The sequence below is a fragment of the Bos taurus genome, chromosome 22 (assembly GCF_002263795.3).
Source record: "Bos taurus isolate L1 Dominette 01449 registration number 42190680 breed Hereford chromosome 22, ARS-UCD2.0, whole genome shotgun sequence".
NCBI classification, from domain to species: domain Eukaryota; kingdom Metazoa; phylum Chordata; class Mammalia; order Artiodactyla; family Bovidae; genus Bos; species Bos taurus.
In genome coordinates this window covers 34,254,095-34,273,890 of record NC_037349.1, presented here as the reverse complement: position 1 = coordinate 34,273,890, position 19,796 = coordinate 34,254,095, and positions in this window count along the sequence as shown.

Below are 19,796 nucleotides of genomic sequence, written 5' to 3'. Positions count from 1 at the left end.
AGCTTCACTAGACTCTTCTTTTGACTAGTACTGAAGCCAAGAATTGCTTTCACTGAATGAAATCACTTAGAGAACACTTGAAAACTGAATTTGGTCAATCCCATTTGGGGGTATGGCCCCTATCTCAATCCTTCCTGATACAGTTTGATCTTTTTTCAGAATGCAGCGAGGACTTTGGGGTTGTGAGCCCTGATTTAAATGTCAGGTCAGTCCATGAAACCCTCTTACCCCCCTCATTCTCTTATCTTCAATTTCCTCATCTATGAAATGAGACTTACAGTCATGACAACAGGCTTTTTTTGAGTGCTTATTAGGTGCTAGATACTAGCCTAAATGCTTTACATTTATTATCTCATTTAAATGTCACAAGCATCTAATGAAGGAGGAACTATTACTGCCCTGTATCATAAACGAAGAGACAACAGTATGTAATGAAATCACTAAGTTGACACAGCTGAAGAGATGTAGGATTGGGATTCCAAAGCCAGTGGACTGAATCCAAAGTTGAACTCATGTCCACTACCCCTGGGGTCCTCCAACCTGAATGTGCATCACAATCACCTGGAGAACAGAGGTCCAGGTAACTGTACAGGGACCAGCCCAGGCTTCTGCACCCAGGGTCAGTGCTATAGATGTGATGGTGGCAATGGAGTTGAGAGTTTGTAATGAAGGACAGCAGTACATCAGAGTCACAGAAGTGAATGTGAATTCAATTCAGCAAAGCAGACAGGTTAGTATATAAAGTGGCGGCTTGACTAATGCATAGAAATAGACCTGAATGAGTTTCTCTTAGTTACCAGTACACTTGGGCTGAAATATATATATTCATGAATCTGTTGGTCTAGAATATTTTATACTGAAAAAGCAACTCTTGTCTATGCCCAGTGGCCTCATATACAGAGAAGGCTTATTTTTGCCTCGAGGCAGAAATATGATTTTTGACATGAAGTTTCAACACCAATAACTGGGATATTAACCTAATTCTATTGGGCTATCCTTTCAATGGAAATAGGGCCAGGGACAGATCATGTGTGAATTATGAGCATCTATGTATATTTCTATAAAGACCCCCCTCTTACTTCATCTTCAGATCAGATCAGTCGCTCAGTCGCATCCAACTCTCTGCAACCCCATGAATTGCAACACGCCAGGCCTCCCTGTCCATCACCAACTCCCGGAGTTCACTGAGACTCACGTCCATCGAGTCAGTGATGCCATCCAGCCATCTCATCCTCTGTCGTCCCCTTCTCCTCCTGCCCCCAATCCCTCCCAGCATCAGGATCTTTTCCAATGAATCAATTCTTCGCATGAGGTGGCCAAAGTACTGGACTTTCAGCTTTAGCATCATTCCTTCCAAAGAAATCCCAGGGCTGATCTCCTTCAGAATGGACTGGCTGGATCTCCTTGCAGTCCAAGGGACTCTCAAGAGTCTTCTCCAGCACCACAGTTCAAAAGCATCCATTCTTTGGCACTCAGCCTTCTTCACAGTCCAACTCTCACATCCATACATGACCACTGGAAAAACCATAGCCTTGACTAGATGAACCTTTGTTGGCAAAGTAATGTCTCTGATTTTGAATATGCTATCTAGGTTGGTCATAACTTTCCTTCCAAGGAGTAAGTATCTTTTAATTTCATGGCTGCTGTCACCATCTGTAGTGATTTTGGAGCCCAGAAAAATAAAGTCTGACACTGTTTCCTCTGTTTCCCCATCTATTTCCCATGAAGTGACGGGACCAGATGCCATGATCTTTGTTTTCTGAATGTTGAGGTTTAAGCCAACTTTTTCACTCTCCACTTTCACTTTCATCATGAGGCTTTTGAGTTCCTCTTCACTTTCTGCCATAAGGGTGGTGTCATCTGCATATCTGAGGTGATTGATATTTCTCCTGGCAATCTTGATTCCAGCTTGTGTTTCTTCCAGTCCAGCGTTTCTCATGATGTACTCTGCACAGAAGTTAAATAAACAGGGTGACAATATACAGCCTTGACGAACTCCTTTTTCTATCTGGAACCAGTCTGTTGTTCCATGTCCAGTTCCAACTGTTGCTTCCTGACCTGCATACAAATTTCTCAAGAGGCAGATCAGGTGCTCTGGTATTCCCATCTCTTTCAGAATTTTCCACAGTTTATTGTGATCCACACAGTCAAAGGCTTTGGCATAGTCAATAAAGCAGAAATAGATGTTTTTCTGGAACTCTCTTGCTTTTTCTATGATCCGGTGGATGTTGGCAATTTGATCTCTGGTTCCTCTGCCTTTTCTAAAACCAGCTTGAACATCAGGAAGTTCACGGTTCACATATTGCTGAAGCCTGGCTTGGAGAATTTTGAGCATTACTTTACTAGCGTGTGAAATGAGTGCAATTGTGTGGTAGTTTGAGCATTCTTTGGCATTGCCTTTCTTTGGGATTGGAATGAAAACGGACCTTTTCCAGTCCTGTGGCCACTGCTGAGTTTTCCAAATTTGCTGGCATGTTGAGTGCAGCACTTTCACAGCATCATCTTTCAGGATTTGGAATAGCTCAACTGGAATTCCATCACCTCCACTAGCTTTGTTCATAGTGATGCTTCCTAAGGCCCACTTGACTTCACGTTCCAGGATGTCTGGCTCTAGGTCAGTGATCACACCATCGTGATTATCTGGGTCATGAAGATCTTTTTTGTACAGTTCTTCTGTATATTCTTGCCATCTCTTCTTAATATCTTCTGCTTCTGTTAGGTCCATACCATTTCTGTCCTTTATTGAGCTCATCTTTGCATGAAATGTTCCTTTGGTATCTCTGATTTTCTTGAAGAGATCCCTAGTCTTTCCCATTCTGTTGTTTTCCTCTATTTCTTTGCATTGATCGCTGAAGAAGGCTTTCTTATCTCTTCTTGCTATTCTTTCAAACTCTGCATTCAGATGTTTATATCTTTCCTTTTCTCCTTTGCTTTTTGCTTCTCCTTTTTTCTTGCAGACTAAAAAGCATATTTCTAACAAGAACACTTCCTACAGCTATGACTTGTATTAATATTATTCCAGCTTTCATGCACTGAGTACTTACTATGCACCAGACATTATCTTAAGCACTTACATCTCATCTAATCCTAAGTATAACCATAAGAAGTAGTTACTGTGATGATAAACAGTCAGTTTATAGATCAGAAAATTGAGGCAGAGAGAAGGTAACACACACGGGTAATAAACGTCAGAACCTGAATGTGACTGAGGCTGAAAGTCTCTGGAACTCATTGTTTCTACCATTTCACTGACTCCCCAAAGTTTTCATTACCCTTTTGATGAGAAATGCTATATTTTAATGAGAAAGGTTACATGGACAGTGGATTAGTAACAATGATAACAATGATAGATAACATTTATTGTACTCCTATACTCCTCTTGGTGTGCCAGGCAGTTTATCAATTAATACTTTATCAAATTAATAATCCTATCTTACAGAGGAGGAATGAAAGGTTTTCAGAGATTAAATAGCTAAAAACTGGCAGAGGGGGCACTCAAATCCAGGTCTGCTTGAAGTAAAAAATAATACAGAAAGCTTAGCTCCTAAGGTCACCCGCTGTGGGCCAGCGTTCCTGTCCTGTCTACATGGTACTACACATTGGAAATGGAATTGTTGGGGATGCAATGACAAGCAATGTACAGACTTCACATTTTCACTCCTTTTTCCGAGTGAAGGCACTTTAGAAAAGTTTTTTTTCAGCTTGCTGACCATAAGAACATTTTTCAGTTGAATGACTTTTGTGTGGTATTAATGAATAGGGGCATTTTTGCACTGCATACTTTATGCACAAACTTGCCCTCTTGGAACCAGATAGTATTTTTTCAAATGTTCAAAAAGGTGATGACCAAATGCAGAAAATCATACTTTGCTGATTAAAAATCCTTTTTTCTTATCTGTCTCTGCTTCCAAGCTTGTGTAACACTCCTTTAGGGGTATGCTCAGGCCTCAGCCCTCTTCTTTGAGCCCCTCAGAGGCATACAATCCAGCAGGTATATGTTATCACCCCCTCCCCCAACCCAGTCCACTCACTACCTCTGATGACAAATGACTCAAGGTGAACTAATCAGGGCTCTCTCCCTGGAATTCTGAATTGACTTTATGATAGAACAGATAATAGGAAAACTCAAAAGTTTTGTCCATTGATACAGGGGGGTGAGACAAGCTAGTCTACAGAAAGAGAAGCAGCAGCTATAAATGAAGTAAAAATAAGAGAATCTGCAGCCCCAGGGGAAGAGCAAGACAGCCGTTCACTTCCTAGTTCCAATCTGTCCCTTTGACGCAGGTGCATTTCTGGTCTTGAGAGACACCACACGGTCTTTAGAATAAAGCCCCTCACCCATCCTTTCAAAAATGTAATCCAGCTTAAGTGGTTTTTGTATTACCTAGAACGAAAAAGGCCTGACTTGGACACAATCTAAATAAATTTATGGGCAATTAGTTCCAAATTAAAGCAAGCAGAATTCCCTAATATTCGCTTGAGGGGTAGAACAGTGTCTGCTCTTTTTCCTATGAAAGAGGATCTTCTTTAAGTCACAGTGCCTGGTTTTTGTAACATAAAAAGCTGAACGAAGATTCCTGGTTTGGGATTCCCCAGATCTAGACCCCGAGATATGGATTTCAGTGCAAGTTATTTCCCTGAGAGGTGATTCTAGGAACCACTGTAGAGGAGGTGGAAATGAGACAGGGAAGGGACAGAAGGCAATAAAGGGTATGTTGTCACACTGTTACCAGCCTGGGGAAGTGAAGCTAACCCTCTGGGAAAACTCTGGGGGTCCGTGTAGACTCTATGTCTCAGGGTCATCCCACCTGAGGATGCAGTGTTGGGGTATCCGGACATCAACTCCCATCAGAAACTCATTGAGGACTTCTGGGAGGGAGAATGCATTCCCAGCCTGCTGTGTGGTGGGCAGGGAATTCCCACAGGGGAAGAAAAGTAGGTGCAAAGAGTGGGAAGACCTGGAGGTAAGCACGCAAGTTGTACAAGCAAATGAATATGGGTGAGATACCCATGGCATCTACAGCTGGCTCCTGAGATCTGGAAAAATTACACAGCTAGGAAAGATTTTAAAATACATGCTCAGTAAGAAGTTTGTTCTCACTGTCTTACTGGAGGGGAATGATGAAGGATGACTACAATTTGGTATGGTTTTCAGCATTTTGTTCCCTGCCAGCTATTTGCAAAGAATGATTTTTTCATTAACAAGTGGGACTGGACAAGAGATGTGGGCTGTGAGGTCCCATTTATATGGGCTCTGATGAAAACATTTCGGACTCACACTAGGGCAGGAGCAAAACTTTCCAAGTGTCTGCCTGCTTCACCGTCTCTTTCAGGAATCTCCCAGCTAATGGAAGGGCAATCAATTGAGGAATCAATCCCCACAGACTGTAAAAATGTTTACTCAAAGAGGTCACAGATAAGGCTGCAAAGCTTGCTTTGTATATAGACTGAGTTGTTGTTTAGTTGCTAAGTCTACACAACAACATATTCAATTAAGTCATGTTCAGCTAAGTCATGTTCAACTCTTTTGTGACCCTATGGACTGTAGCCCACCAGGGTCCTCTGTCCATGGAATTCTCCAGGAAAGAATACTGGAGTGGGGAGCCATTCCCTTCTCCAGAGGATCTTCCTGACCCAGGAACTGAACCCAAGTCTCCTGCATCTCCTTCACTGGAAGGCAGATTCTTTACCACTAAGTCACCAGGAAGCCCACATATGAGTAGTAGTAGAGGGTTTAGGAGGCTAGTGGTCGAAGGCAATGGTTGAAAGTCTGGAAATGGCACTTACTCTTTCCTAAATTTCCCCTTAAGGAAACATTGCAAAAAGTTCCTTACTTGGTACTTAAGGGGCTAAATAAGAAGAGGAAAGAGAGCATGCAGGGCTCAGTAATCATTGGGGAGAAAGAAAGGGAAGTCTAATATAGACTGTAATTATCTTCTGAGCTGAGCTGAGTCATCAGTGGGTGTCAGGCTGCCTGGAAGAGTTGATACTCCTTGCTTTTCTCTGTTGCTCTGCATCCTTACCTCCTTTCAAATTCCATCAAAGTCCCATGTCTTCAGATCCCATAGCCTCCCTACCCCGAATTCTGGTCTCTGGTGGTTCTTACTGTGTATGTGCTCACATAGCATCTGAGCTGAATGTTGTTCTCCATGTGGATTTTCCTATGTGTGTGCCTAGTCCCTCTGCTTGTGAGCAGTTTGAGCAGGGGTGGAAGTTGGCACGGGTTGAAGTATAGAGGAGAGAATGAAACAATCATTAGTTTTTTCTCTCATTTCTCACTGTTTGTGGCTCAGTATTCTATAACAATAGCATTGTAGTCAGGTGTGTATCTGAAGTCAGACTGCCTAGACTTGCATGTCAGTTCTGCCCATGATGCATATAGCTGTTTGTCGTATAACCTATCTGGGCCTCACTGCCTTGTGCAGCTTGTGGTCCGTAAAGTATTTGCTGAATGGATAGAAAGATGAGTAACAGAATGAATGAAGAGGAATATGATGTTCCCTAAATGCTCAAGAGAGTTCAAGGAGTAGGCCTACCTGTAACATCTGTGGGGCCTGGAACAGAACAATTGAAGGCTCCCAGAATGACTCTATTCCACACTTTAATGGGACCTCTCATAAAGGAGTTCAGACACTCCAGGCCATATGTCCAAGCCTTGCTCTCATCTTCAGTAAACAGCAACCCCTAGACTACCAGCTAGGCCTGGAGGCATGTGGTCCTGGAAACAGACCTGGAAAAGAGGATCAAGAGAGGTCTGAAATGAGAGTGGACCAGAGGCGCATCCAGAGGGGTGTCAGAGCAGTGCCCTGTAAACAGGTGCCTTCACTTTAGTCATTAGTGAACTTTCGTCAGACTATACTCTTAGAATTAGTGCATTTTTTTCTCTATGTGTTCTACTTAGACAAAATTTTAATGAAAGGTAAACAGGCATATAGACAGTAAAAACAAATTGAAAATGTTAATGATAGTGCAATCTAAGTCTTTAATGTAGGCACCATCTTGTCTTTCAATTTCTCTATATGCCTGAATTTTTTAACAATAAAAAATTGGAAAACTTGTCAGCAGTGCTGTGAGATCTCATAAGGGGGGAAGGACTGAGGCAAGAAGTCAGGACACGGCCATGCCATCTGCAAATGTAACGTGCACTAGGAAAAGGCTCTGTCTCCAGCGTATTTGCCCTGTGGACTCGCCATGTCATGAGTAAACTTGTAAGAATTAGGAAAAGGCAAGCCTTCTACCAGGGAGATCAGCTCATACCAGGGACCAGGATTAGGAAGGAGACACCCTAACAAATTCTATCATAGTAAACAGTATCATCTGGGAAAGAACTTCATGAGAAATTAATTAGGTGAGGAGGAGGAGAAGGAACTTCCCAAGCAAAGGGACCAGCATGGAGCGAGGTCCTGAGTGAGGTGGGAGTAATCACCATCAGGGACTCTCTGCTCTCAAGAAAACTTGCAGGAGCTTGGTGTGGAAAGACAGACAGGGACTAGAAGAAGAGCTGTGAAGTGGAAGCACTGCAACTATCCAGTGGTAGGGAGACATGTGAAATCCCTAACCCTAATGGGATCTGCCATTGGCTAACTTTGATCTGGAGCTTAACCTGTTTAGGAGAAGGCAATGGCACCCCACTCCAGTGTTCTTGCCTGGAAAATCCCAGGGATGGGGGAGCTTGGTGGGCTGCTGTCTATGGGGTCACACAGAGTTGGAAACGACTGAAGCGACTTAGCAGCAGCGGCGGCGGCGGCATGTCATTTCTTCTTCACCTTTATCTCTTCTAGCATTTACCATCATTATCATCATTATCATCACCACCATCGTGTCATGGCAGCTCCAGATGAGGCACCAGGTAGTCAGGTAAGCACTTCCTATGTGCTAACTCATTCAATCCTCACAACTGCCTTTTATGATACAGGTTCTATTACTGTCCCCATTTTACAGATGAGGAAACTGAGGTTTGTGAAATAATTTGACCAAGATCACAAAAAAAGTAGCTGTGTCAGGATTTTACTAGGTAACCAGCCTTTAAAATCTGCATGTGTAAACCCTGGGCAGCATTGCTTCCTTCACAAATAAACAAGAGGGAATAATACAGGTGTTTCAAAGGCCTGATACCCCTAAACGGTCCACTCTACATCCCACTAGCTCTAAGATACAGTCTTCAGGCACAAAATGCCACCACACTTCTAGCTAAGATTGCTATGAACACTTTTCTATTTATCCAAATCCCAAGGGCTAAGAAGCTACTTTGGATCTTTTTCTATCTATTCCAACAATTTCCTCAACCTTGAAGCAAACCAGAGCTGGGAGAAAAAATGAAATCCACTCTTTGGAGCGACAGCATCAATTTTTAACCACCTTTGTCACTGAGAGGTAGAGTTGCAAAGCCTGGGAAATGTGGATCGGTCATGGGCTCCTCATATGACACAGGGTTATGAAATTAGTTCAGGGTTTCAAAAAGTGAACCAAACTTTTTTTCTTTTTTCCTTCCAATTTGAAGGAGCCATCCAATGCATCTCACTGCTGGAGGCCAAATGAAATGGAAAGATATTCTTAATTCTGGGCTCTCTCAAATAAAGGACCAGTTGAAGATAGAAAAATATCACAACCTAGTTGAAAAGAAAAAATTTAATGTAAAAAATTATAAACTAGGAGATATGACAAATAGATGGAGAAACAATGGAAACAGTGACAGACTTTATCTTCTTGGTTTCCAAAATCACTGTGGATGGTGACTGCAGCCATGAAATTAAAAGAGCTTGCTCATTGGAAGAAAAGCAATGACAAACCTAGACAGGATATTAAAAAACAGAGACATTACTTTGACTACAGGGATTTGTATAGTCAAAGCTGTGGTTTTTCCAGTAGTCATGTATGGACGTGAAAGCTGGACAATAAAAAAAGCTGAGCACCAAAGAATTGATGTCTTTGAACTGTGGTGCTGGAGAAGACTCTTAAAAGTCCCTTGCACAGTCAGGAGATCAAACCAGTCAGCCTTTAAGGAAGTCAACTCCGAATATTCACTGGAAGGACTGATGCTAAAGCTGAAGCTCCAATACTTTGGCCACCTGATGCGAAGAGCCAACTCGTAGGAAAACACCCGGACGCTGGGAAAGATTGAAGGCAGGAGGAGAAGGGGATGACAGAGGATGAGATGGTTGGATGTCATCACTGACTCAACGGACATGAGTTTGAGCAAACTCCGGGAGATGGTGAAGGACAGGGAAGCCTGGCATGATACAATCCATGGGGTCACAAAGAGTTGGACATGACTGAGTGACTGAACAACAACCACCCCATCTGATATTGGCTGAAGGGTGCTTCTGGAACTAGTAATGCTCAAGCATTTCAAATTTGCCAAGGGTACTCACTTAATCAAGCAGGAAAAAGATATTTGTAGGTGTTTAAAGTAAGCAGCACTGGGGAGAGGAGGAATGACAAGATTCTTTACCCTGAGAACTAGGTTCTGAATGGACCCTTTCAAGTTAGTGGCTCAGTGAGGCTAGCCTTGGAGGATGGAGGTATTTGGATTCAGAAAGGCTGGTGAATCACAAAAAAATAACTTGGCCTCAGACAGGGCCAGCCAGTAGCTGGCAGCATGGAGAAAAAGCAAATTGAGTTAAGTGAAAATGACATCTCATTTACCAAGTCACCCACTCTGATGGCCACCTACAGGTCCTTTGCAGAATCATTCAGGGACCACGGGCCTTGACCTTTGTTCTCAGGTTGGTGCTACCTGTTTGTGAGTGTTGCTCCAGACCTCATCTGGAATGTGTGCCTGTGCACGGGCACTGTTTGGGGGAGAGAGAGGTAAAATGGGCACTTTGGGGCCCCACTGGGAGTTCAAGACACAGCCCACCAATAGACAGTAACTAAGTAGAGCTGAAAGATCGAAGTCAGCCAAGCTGTCCTCTCATTTCAAGGTGGCAGTCTTCCCAGCTCAGGTCTTTGGTGGCAAATCAAATATTCTATTACATTATTTTCCAATTTCAGGCATTTCCCCAGCTGGACTCTCAAGTGGTATATTTTCCAAAAGTTCAGAAACAATGTCCTGCTCGCCATCTGCCTTGATGGCCTGACATATTGGACACTGACTCTGGGACCAAAACATGTGTGGTCCAAGGACACCATCCTTCCGCTGGCTTGTGGCACCTGAGCGATAGTGGAAACACAAACCTTCTGACAGCGTGACTGCAGGCCAGCATGCTATCCAGCCTTGCTGGTATTTATTTAGCACGTGTTAGATGAATATAGATTAGATCCACCCTCAAAAGTGCAGTCTCCCATTCTCCAATGAGTAATAATGACCGTTTGACCTGTCCCGACATGGTTATACAGCATCTGTAAGATACCAAAGGCACTTATGTGCAATGTTGTAGCACCAATTTGACCTGACTAGGTGTGCTGTCAACAACTGGACCTTGAATCCTAAGCAGGTGGTTTGCTCTTCACTCTTGCTGTGTCTCCAGCTTTTCTGTGAATCACTGCCTATATTTTAGGCTACCACATCTAAGGATAATTCATGTTCTTTAAAGGCAGCAAAGAGGAAGGGGCACAGCTGGAGCTGGAACTCTGCAGCTGTCTTAAGAGCTGGCCAGGAATAGCTGAAAGGAACTTGAGCCAAAAATTCTACACCCATTAGCCAGTGTGATGAAAAGTGATTAGCATTTAGTACAACCATGGCAACCTCTAAATTCAAACAAGTCCCTGCTCCCAGCTCCCTGTAAACTTGCTCAGCTCCAGCTCTTCCTGATGTTGATGTCACTAACTGGTGACACCACTCATTTCCCTGAGTTACCCACCTTTACTTCCTCCAGCCCCTGGAACTGACCCTGGAGGGATGGATCCGTGTGTGCAGCTGGATGAAAACCAATGCCAATGAGAAAGGACAGGGGCATGGAATGGTTGAAGATGGAGTTTTAGCTAATCACCTTGAATCTTGAGGACACTTGGGGCACTCTGGACCTCTACTGGCCTGGGAATTTTGTGACAGAGGCAGTGCTCCTTTTGACAGATCTGTTGTCTTGAAAGGAAGTGTTTGTGTGTTAGTTGACACCACACCAGTGCTGTTTTTATCCTGATGAACAAGGCATGGGTATTCAACACTGAACGTAGGCATCCTGGAGTAAAAAGTTTGGTCTATTCTCCTTAACATAGGAACCACGGTTACCACAGCCAGGAGGCGGTGAGCCACCACAGCTGCTTTAGACAAGGGCGGCAGGCTCAGCTGCCTTCAGGGCCAAGGAACGTAAGATCAGTGAGTGAAAAGGAACTAACTCTAGAGTAACAGGGAGAAGTGGGGTCTAAGGAAAACTGAAAAGCCTGCCTGTCTTTGAATGGGAGGAGAAATATCACCAATTACTGCAATGCAGAATGGTGGGTACTCTGTGTGTACGTGAGAGAGAGAAGAGAGAGATGGAGAGACAGGCAGAGTGACAGAGATAGGAAAAAAAAAAAAACAGCACAATCATCTCAAAAACTTTTTAGAAACACCAGACTTAAAGAAAACACTGAATGTGCAAGTCATATCCATCCATATATAAGTGATGGTCCACAAGCCAATCTGTTTACAGCCCTAGCCTAAGTAAATAACAGAGATCTAATTTCACAAAGCAACCCATTGCATGTAACAGCTTTTTTCATGTGTTCACCTTTTTATAAATATCTTGTACTCATTAACCTTTTTAACTCATTGAAAAATCTGTATTTTTCTCTAGGGAATGACAGCTGGACTACAAAGAAGGCAGAACGCTGAAGAATTGATGCTTTCAAACTGTGGTTCTGGAGAAGACTCTTCAGAGTCCCTTGGACAGCAAGGAGATCAAACCAGTCAATCCTAAAGGAAATCAACCCTGAATACTCACTAGAAGGGCTGATGTTGAAGGTGAAGCTCCAGTACTTTGGGTACCTGATGCAAAGAGCTGATTCATTGGAAAAGACCTGACGCTGGGAAAAATAGAAGGCAGAACGAGAAGAGGGTGACAGAGCACGAGATGGTTGGATGGCATCATTGATTCAATGGACAAGAACTTGGGCAAACTCAGGGAGATGGTAAGGGACAGGGAAGCCTGGCGAGCTGAAGTCCACAGGGTCACAGAGTCTGACATGACTGAGCAACTGAACAACAACGATACTCCAGGGACAGTCTTCGCAGCCAAGGGCTACAAGGAATCCCTGAGAGTACACCAGGGACTAAGACAAGCTTTCTCATGGAGAGTTCATTGTACCTACTGGAGGATAACTTCCCCGTCCTGAAAGTTTTCTCCGTCTAGACCCAATAGCCCTTTTTCTCCAACCCTTCCTAAAGTATTAGGATTTTCTTTGCTTTTCAAGTATGTTAATATCCTTCTACATGGCAAATTAGTGTAAAGTACTAGTTATGGAGCCCCATTCCAAATGTGTTACATACAATTCACAAATTTTCTTAAATACTTTGCTGAACATATGTGAATATACAGCTGTTCAGCATACCTCTCACCTGCTAGGGTTTATCCGAATTTTGCAGTGGGCATGTATCTTCATTTGTAGGACTCTTGAGACATAAAGTGCTCCATGGACATCTCTGCATGCAGCAACTATGCTCTGTTTTCATATTCTTCATGACTTAATGGAGCACAGGACACACATAGCCCAGCTTGTTTGCTTTCTTGTGCTTGTATTTCCAAAGGTCACAGATGTCATGCCAGAGTACCACATGAAATAAGTATTTCCAGGAGCACTTGAGGAAAATAACATTAATTGCCTGAGACTTTAATTGGCTTTATGACAGTAGGCAGGTCAGTGACTGGGAAAAGATATCCCAGAACAGCTGTCAAATACACAACCTGGCAGAAAGGCATCAAATGCCAAGAGCCCTTTGTGCATGGAACTGACATTCCAGAAGCCCTCACAGACCCAACAATCAGAAAAAATCTTCCTCCACGTGATGATTTCCAAATCTGCTTAATTTAAAAATGGTTTCCAAGGAAAACAGCAAACATGCCACATTTCAGCTCCATCTGGCAGTTAGCTACACTTGGAGGAGCGAAACCCCAAACCTACCAGTCATTAGCTATGTGGTTAGGAATGTATACAATGATTAGGCCACAATTACATTATTTCTTTGGACTTTGCTAGGCGCAGATTTTTGTAATTAGAGATGATTTGGGTAAGACCAAATGTAAATCAACCATCTCGATCTGCCAAGAATAAGATGCTTTAGCAATCATACAGACATCCTCAAACAACTGTCCTCTTTCTCTCCTATCTGAATATCCATCAGAGATGGGACAAGAGCTCTGTGTCTTAACTTAGTCTTCTACCTCTTGATTAGATATGAGATGAAAAAGAACAGGCCTGGAAGAACTATGGGCTTCCCTGGTAGCTCAGCTGGCAAGGAATGCGCCTGCTATGCGGGAAATCTGGGTTAAATCCCTGGGTTGGGAAGATCCTCTGGAGAAGGAAATGGCTACCCACTCCAGTATTCTGGCCTGGAGAATTTAATGGACTATACAGTCCATGGAAGAACTGTGAATGTTGGGGTTTAGTCATTCCCCTTCAGGGTTTGTGTTGCTGGAGGAAAAGTGGATTGAAATCTGAGAGGGCGAGATATGAATCTTGACTCCTACGGCTTAATAACCAACCAAATAGTTGAACCACCAAAATGATTTTCAGGGAGATTCAAGTGTGCACATAGAAGTGAACTGAAAAATATGAAGCACTACACAAAAGTATTGAGCTGAATACTTTTTTGCAGTTCTTGTTCCCAGAAACCCCAATTCTAAAATCATAACAAAGAGTGACAACACCCACCATGCTCTTAAAAAAAAAAAAAAAAACAGAATTACAAAGAAGAAAGAAGGGCAATACCAAGGATGTTCAAACTACCACACAACTACATTCATTTTACATGCTAGCAAGGAAATGCTCAAAATCCTTCAAGCAAGGCTTCAGTGGTATGTGAACTAAAAGCTTCCATATGTACAAGCTGGGTTTAGAAAAGGCAGAGGAATCAGAGATCAAATTGCCAACATCCATTGGATCATAAAGAAAACAAAGGAATTCCAGGAAAAAATCTACATTGACTACACTAAAGCCTTTGACTGTGTGGACCACAACAAACTGTGGAAAATTCTTAAAGAGATGGGAATACCAGACCACCTTACCTGTCTCCTTAAAAACCTGTATGTGGGTCAAGAAGCAACAGTTGGAACCGGACATGGAACAATGGACTGGTACAAAATTGGGAAAGGAGTATGACAAGGCTGTATATTGTCACCTCGCTTAGTTAACTTATATGCAGAGTACATCACGTGAAATGCCAGGATGGATGAAACACAAGCTGAAATTAAGATTGCCGGGAGAAATATCAACAACATCAGAAAAGCAGATGATACCACTCTAATGGCAGAAAGTGAGGAGGAACAAACTAAAGAGCCTCTTAATGAGGATGAAAGAGGAGAGTGAAAAAGATGGCTTAAAACTTCACATTCAAAAAACTAAGATCATGGCATCTGGTCCCATCACTTCATGGCAAACAGATGGGGAATAAGTGGAAGCAGTGACAGATTTTCTTTTCTTGGGCTCCAAAATCACTGTGAGCAGTGACTGCTGCCATGAAATTAAAACACACTTGCTCCTGGGAAGGAAAACTGTGACAAACCTAGACAGGATATGAGAAAGCAGAGATATCACTTTGCCGAAAAAGGTCCACATAGTCAAAGATATGGTTTTTCCAGTAGTCGTGTGTGGTTGTGAGAGTTGGACCATAAAGAAGGCTGAGCACTGAAGAATCGATGCTTTCAAATTGTGGTGCTGGAGAAGACTCTTGAGAGTCCCTCAGATTGCAAGGAGATCAAACCAGTCAGTCCTAAAGGAAATCAACTTTGAATACACATCAAAAAGACTGATGCTAAAGCTGAATCACCAATACTTGGGCCACCTGATGTGAAGAGCCGACTCACTGGAAAATACCCTGATGCTGGGAAATATTGAGGGCAAGAGGAGAAGCAGGCAACAGAGGATGAGATGGTTAGATAGCATCGCTGGCTCAATGGACCTGAGTCTGAGCAAACTCCGGGAGATAGTGAAGGACGGGGAAGCCTGGCAGTCTGCAGTCCATGTGGTTGCAAAGAGTCAGACACGACTTAGTGACTGAAAAACAACAATTACAAAAAGATCAGTTATCTAAGTTCAATTTCATTCTCTTTCACAGGTTGTAAACTATAGATACATGGGCTAGATTTAGCCCACAGAGAAATTTAGACTTGTGGTGTTGTGTTTATTTTGTTTTTTAAATTGCCTTGCTTGTCAGCATTTTATATGTGGGATTTTTCAGATTGATATTTTCATATGCAAGTTCAGATTTCCTAGTTCTACTGAAAACTGGGAAGATCTGGCAATACTGGCTTTGATTCCCTACAGCTATAATTGCTGGGGCTAAGTAGCGGCTGCCCAGAGGTCATGTGCTCTCCACAGCCCTGTGTCTCCACCTGACCTGCTTGCCTCACTAGTCTTTTTGCTAAATCTCATAGACATTTGGATGTCAACTCCTAGTTTTCCCTTTATTTTCAGAGAAAAAATAACTCCCTAAAATATTAAAAGGGATCGAAACAAGAAGAATGCAAAGAAGCACTGAGACTGAACAACCAATATACTGGATATTAATAAATATTAATAAATTAGAGTGGAAGTCATAGACAGCTGCTGTGAGAAGCAGTAAAGCAATGTGGTTAAAAGTTTGAATAAATGACTGAAGCAATGTCAAATTGTGGCTTCTGCCCTAATTAGCTTAGGAGAGTTATTTAAACTCAGCTTGCTCATCTGTAATATGAGAATAATAACTATTATTTTCAGAATTTGTTTAAATAACAGGGATTTACTAAGTACCTACTATGTTTCAGAGACTCATGCAGGCACTGATGATGCAACAATACTCCAAACACACTTTGTACTCGTGTGGTTTACATTAAATAAGTGAATCCATGTTAAGCATATAGAATAATGTCTGGCACAACAGTAACCAGTTCTCAGTGCATGTTATCTATTATCCTCGTTATTATTCACAATATGCTCTCTACAGTAAGTTATTAGTTAAATTAGGAATGGCAAACCTGTTTACGTTTGTGCTTTATTTCCTGATAATAGTTACCAGAAATACAGTGTTAAGAATGAGTCTGAGGCCTTGTCTAAGCTCAGCAGAAAGGGGTGCACTGATTGACTCGATGTCTGACATGGGCTGGAGTAATGTGTGTGGAAGTTTGCCTGGAGGTTTTGTCACCCCGGTTGAAAGAAACTCTAGTTTCTGTAAACTAAATTTCTATAAAGAAGTCTATAAATTTCCGCCTCTCTTGACAGTTTTTCTGAGACCTCTTGCTCAGAGAGAGACAAAAATCCAAGAAAACTTTTCCAAGTTTTCTCTTTCAGCAGGCAGCTCAGAAGGGCAAGGCCGTGTTCTGCTCCTACAGATGTGCTGAGACCACGCAAAGCTCAAACGGCTACCAGCCTGTGATTAGGGATGGTTTGAAGATGTCTGTTCCAATAATCAACACTAAACGTGAACCTCTCAGAGCTGCAAACCCCATGCATGGGAACTGAAATACCGGCTTGGGTAGGATACCTTTCTCTTCAATAAAATATTTAAAAGGAAATAATGAAGGAAAAGAAGAACATTCCAACTAATCAAAGCACAAAACCCAAAAGTTAGCCCCTGGCTGGCCTAGAGGCCTTTAAGGCAGTGCCTCTGCCCTCACTGAAGGCCCAGGTGTGATTCCCCCATACATGTACTATCATGCAGTTCTGGACCAAAAGGGGAAAAAAACTTCCCAGAGGCAAAAAAGAAATAAACTCTTTCCCAACAATATTAAATGTGAACCTCCCCTACTCCCCGGAAGGTTGTACCTGCTGCTCTAGCCTAGGGCTCCTCTCCATCTTCGGTCAGACTCATATGCGGCAGCCAGGTTACAGGGACAAAGAATTCACAGTCACGAGAGGAGAGGCAGGAGAGGTCACTGGGCAGTGAAAGAGAGGAATGTCTGGGCCTCCAGGTTAAAGGTGAACAGACAAGACACCTTCCGGTTATAAAGCAGACATGGGCAATAATGCTGGGAGGCAGCTTTGCACAGCGACTCAGCTGTGGTCTTCTGGATTAGCTCTCCTAATCCAGATGTGGGGATGTGGGATGTTTGACAATGATTCTTGGAAGGCTGCTCACGCACACATCAAGCGTAATTTCAGAGGATCCATATTGTCCCTGTCAGGGTAACATAAAACCAGAGTTATGCCAAGGTGGGGATATTGGTTTTGTTCCAATACAACTTTATAGATGGTGGGCTGTATTTGGCCTGTAGGCCATAGTTTGTGTCCCCTGATCTAGCACAATAAATATTAGCAAATCTGTACTAAGTATAAAATAAGTACATTCATTTCCTTGTTACATCCCAATGAATACTAAAACCAATGGTAATGTACAGTGATTAGGAATCAGAACAGTGGGAGAGAGCCAGGTACTAGAAGAGGCCCATACTCCTAGGATTGGGGGTGTTCATTTCTTTGTTCAGCTGTTACACACTGTTACACACTGTTACATAAGGGCCATGCACTTATATACAAGTATTTTCTGCATGCATGTTATACCCTGAAAAAAAGTTTACAAGAAGTAAATATATAAGTAAAATAAATAAGGGCTAAAGAGAGAAAGTGAAGTGTCCCTGTCTGCTAGCTTTGAGCTCCTGTAATGACAGCTGATAAAAAAAAAATAATGCAACCCACTCCAGTACTCTTGTATGAAAAATCCCATGGACGGAGGGCCTGGTAGGCTACAGTCCATGGGGTCGCAAAGAGTTGGACACGACTGAGTGACTTCACTTTCACCAGTTCTGTGTAGACCTAGATGATCAGCCATTTCACTGGCAAACAGAAGCTAAAGTGTTGCTGTTTGGTCTGCTTGTTCCATGGATAAAGTGAGTGTCCTGATGATGAAATGAACTTTCAAACCAAACGCCTCTAATTTCTCACCTCTAAAACAATCTTGTCTATCCCATAGCTCTGCTTTGAGGGTTAAACTCAATAATGGATATGAAATGTCTGGTATAGTTAACGCCCATGGTTAGTACTCAATGAAAGTCAACTGAAATGAAAAAAGACCGAAGTAGAAAGAATGCTGGGTGTCTCTCACTTTCCCCTTCGTACCTTCTCCAGCCATCTCTGCACCCATCCTGAGGTCACCCGATGTGGACCATGCCAGTGGGTCCCCTTGCCTTTCTGGGTTCCAGTGTGAGAGTGGAGGCATGAGAGAGAGGCAGATCAGGCACTTGTTTCCCCCAGTTCCTCCCAGCATCATCCCTCAACTAAATGGGTATAAAGCATCCCTTTCTGCACAGCTGCTTCATCTTAAAGTCTCTAGAAATGCTCCTCTCCTAGCTTTCTCAAGCCACTGGGAAGGAACTGCTCCCTGATGATGATAACTCTAGGATACTGGAGTATTCCTGTGGTTTCCCCTACACTGTTCCCATAATAGGAAAGTAGGAAAGTGAATTCAAATATGAGTGAGGCAGTAACATTTCTGAAAATAGTAAATTGTGCTTTCTTTTGGTGCACTTATGGGACTTGGAAAAACAAGGGCTATTTTTCTTTAGGCCCAGTGCACAAAGGTTATCAGGCTTTGTTTGCCAAATTTGGGTTTTCTTGCTGTAGGAGTTCATTAAGTCTGAGTTTGTTTTTCAGAAATGAAAACAGCAGTTACCACCCAACCTAGACATACGATTTATGTGGGTGAGGATGCTCAGGGAGGTAGGCTGGGGCTGGTTTAAACAGTAGTCATGGAGATTTCGAAGGGGCCTGGGGGCTCATTCTACTCCTAAGAACAAGACTTCTAGGAAGGAGCTGTGGATGCCAAAGTCCTGAGATTTCAGGCCCTGGGTTTTTTGGAACCTTGTCAAAGAGCTCCCATGCCAGTCCTTTGGGGAAGAACCCAAGCTGCCATCTTTAAGTGCATACATGGGCCTGGACAATGAGTCCTATAGTAGTGACCATGATGTGCTGACAATTAGAGGCCATTCTGGTGAGAACTGTTGGGTCCGTGTAAGTCCCTTAGTATTTTTCTATCATCTCAAGGGAGAGTAAAGTGCCTTCTAAACCATACCTGGATATACACAGGCTCTATCAATGTTTCTGATTTTGTATGACTTGAACTGGGCCTCTACACTGCATCTCTAGCACATATTCAGGAATGCCTGTGTGAGTAGTCCACTGGGCACTGGGTGCTACTACACTCATCCCTGTTTTACAAAGAAGAAAAATAGAGCTGCTGAGCCTAGCTTTCACCAGCTTAAGATGTCTGGGGTCTAGGCTAATACTGGTTAAGCAAAAAGACTGATACAAATTGCCATTTCTTATTCGTGTGAAGCACGTTTATATTCACCTCATATTCACTTTAGAAGCTCAATGCTTATTTTATCCTGGGGAATCTTGCTCAAATACAGATGTTTGCAAAATTTCAAGAACTGAGCAAACTTCTACTTCTTCCCTCACACTCAAGCTAGCATAAACCTTTCCCCAAGTGCTTATTAGGTAAGATTGGTCTGGAGCAGTTAATCTATGAAGATGCTGAGCAAAACCAAGATATGTTTTCCATCTTGCTATTAAGCACCAAACTTAGAAAATCAAGTAAAACAATCAACATGGCCACTCACGAAGTCAGCAAAAATGTATATATAATTAATCTTCAGCATGGCAGTGCAGTCACAGTATTAGCATCAAATGTACCCAGAGAATAAATGTAAATTACAGGTACAAATCAATTTATGTGTTCAGCAGCA